This window comes from Echinops telfairi, unplaced genomic scaffold (genome assembly GCF_000313985.2).
Source record: "Echinops telfairi isolate 266 unplaced genomic scaffold, ASM31398v2 ScPeMD7_1;HRSCAF=3_0, whole genome shotgun sequence".
NCBI lineage: Eukaryota > Metazoa > Chordata > Mammalia > Afrosoricida > Tenrecidae > Echinops > Echinops telfairi.
In genome coordinates, this window is record NW_022103896.1 from 85,157,521 (window position 1) to 85,160,058 (window position 2,538).

Below are 2,538 nucleotides of genomic sequence, written 5' to 3' on the forward strand. Positions count from 1 at the left end.
GATAGAATGGATAGAAATGGATTCGATATTGCCAGGGGCTGGATGAAGGAAGGAAAGGGAAGTGACTGTTAGCAGTGGATCGGGTTTCTCTTTATGATGAAGATATTCTGGAATTACATATAGGTAGAGGCTGCAAAACTGTCTGACTATGCTAAAAATCTTTGAAGATGGAATTGAAGATGAAACAGAAAAGAGTTGCCCAAGCCTCCATTCCCCTGCCCTTCTGCACTAAGAGAGACCCACTTCTCTCCTGTCTAGCTGGGCCAGTAATAGGGGTGGATGTGGACTTGTTGGGTCCTGACCTTCACATTCACAGCAGCTCATTTCCTGAAGGATGTCATGAAGGGCCAATACTAGATACTACTTGAATCACAAAAATGTGTCCACACAAAAATGCCTTCTTTGATCAGGAATGTTCATGGTTGTTCCTGCCCCTCCTGTTATTTCACCGGTCACTTCCCCATTATGTCTTGTTCGCCGCACTTGAGCTGCAAGAGTGGCCAGTGCCAACAGAGAAAAACACTATGAAATACACAATACTGTTAATAGTACTGCAGTAAGGCGATCTTTGAGTAGATGCTTGGATAGACACAGAGGCTAAACAGGTATGGGAGGAAGAGTGGGATTATTTCTATGACAGAGGATCTTTGTATGTGTGTATTTACCCTTGCTGCAAATCTATCCGTGAGTGTGGTGGAGCACGGGGCAGAAGTTTGAAATTTTCTTCTTGTGTGTGCCTTGAGAGAATGAGTTGCTGGGCTTGGGGTATTAGGACCACAGTCTTGGAGGACACATAAGATAGCTCACAGAGACAATGCTACAATATACTTCGGTGACTATTGACTGGGGTCTTAAAAGCTCATGAGAATGATGTAAAGTGATCTTGGTCTCTCCCCATTAGGAAGAAAGGGTGGTCAAAATCAAAAGACACATGGAACCCGACTGATGGAATAATGAAGCACACAAACATCAGTCTCCACAAGTCTGAGACCAGAAGAGCTAGATGGTCCCCAGATAACCACTGCCAGCCTCTCTGAAGAGGAGAACATTAGAATACCCTGGAGAGAGCGGGGGAAATGTGGAACAAAACTCAGAATCATAAAACAGACCAGGCTTATGGGGTGAATAGAGACTGATGGACCCCCAAGATTAGGGTCCCGGGTCATCCTTCAGGTCTGGAACAAAATTCAGGCCATGTTAGAAGAATCAACTATTTGACATCAAAAGGTCAGTATCTACCCAAGGCCAGAGAGTTGAGAAAGAAGAATAAATGGAAACACAAAACACTGGGAGGAAGAAAAATTTTAAATGCTTGCTTTTCATTTTTCCTCGTATAAGAACATCTTTTAATAAGTATTTGTTGACTAAACAGTATGAGCCCCTAATAAAATGTTTAAAAAAAAAAAAGAAAATCTTGCTATATGCTATTGTCATAAGGATGTGAAAACCACGAATATTTAATAACTAATAATAGCTGTCAGCAACAAAGCCCACATGGAAGAACCACACCAGCCTGAGTGATAACAAGGTATCGGATAACAATGTATTGATAGGATCAAGTATCAGTATCATATCATTGTGAATCATATCACAGGTCTCCTCCCTGTGACCCTTCTGTAAGGGGATGTCTAGTGCTAAAGGTATGTGCTACATGTGATTGCCTATAGTCCTCACAACAGATGAATAAGCAAGGCATAACTAATATAGGGAATTACACTGAGTTGTAAAATGGGCAATAATGCCATCAAGCATCAGTTTAATGGTAAATGGCAGAATAGGAAGTCATGGCACATGTCTTAGAGCCAAGCTATTGGTTCTGGTATTAGTAAGATTCCAGTTATTGCAGGTCTTTGTTTCAGGGGGAGGGGTGGGGCAGGGGGTGAATGTCAGGGGGAGTTGGTAACTCAGCTCTTGGCTGAGGTTGCTCTGATCTCTGAGAAAAAGACAAAATTAATATGAACATTTGCTCATGCCCTGAAGGAAGTCCAACACAACTTACCCAAGATTCCTTTTTTTTAAATCATTTTATTGGGGGTTCGTACAACTCTTATCACAATCTATACATACATCCACTGTGTCAAGTACATCTGTGCATTTGTGGCCATCATCATTTTCATCATCATCATCATCATCAAAACATTTTCTTTCTACTTGAGCTCTTGGTATCAGCTCCTCAATTTTTCCCACCCTCCCTCCGTCCTGGACCCTTGATAAATGATAAAATTATTTTCATGCCTTACACTTACTGATGTCTCCCTTCACCCACTTTTCTCTTGTCTATCCCCCTTGGAGGGGGTTATAGGTAGCTCATTGTGACCGGTCACCCCTATTTCCCCCCACTTTCCTCTTACCCTCCTGGTATGGCTACTCTAAATATTTGTCCTGAGGTGTTTATCTGTCCTGGATTTTCTGTGTTTCCAGCTCTTATCTGTATCCTTGTACATACTCTGGTTTAGCCAGATTTGTAAGGTAGAATTGGGATCATGATAGTGGGGGAGGGGGGAGGAAGCATTAAAGAACTAGAGGAAAGCTGTATGT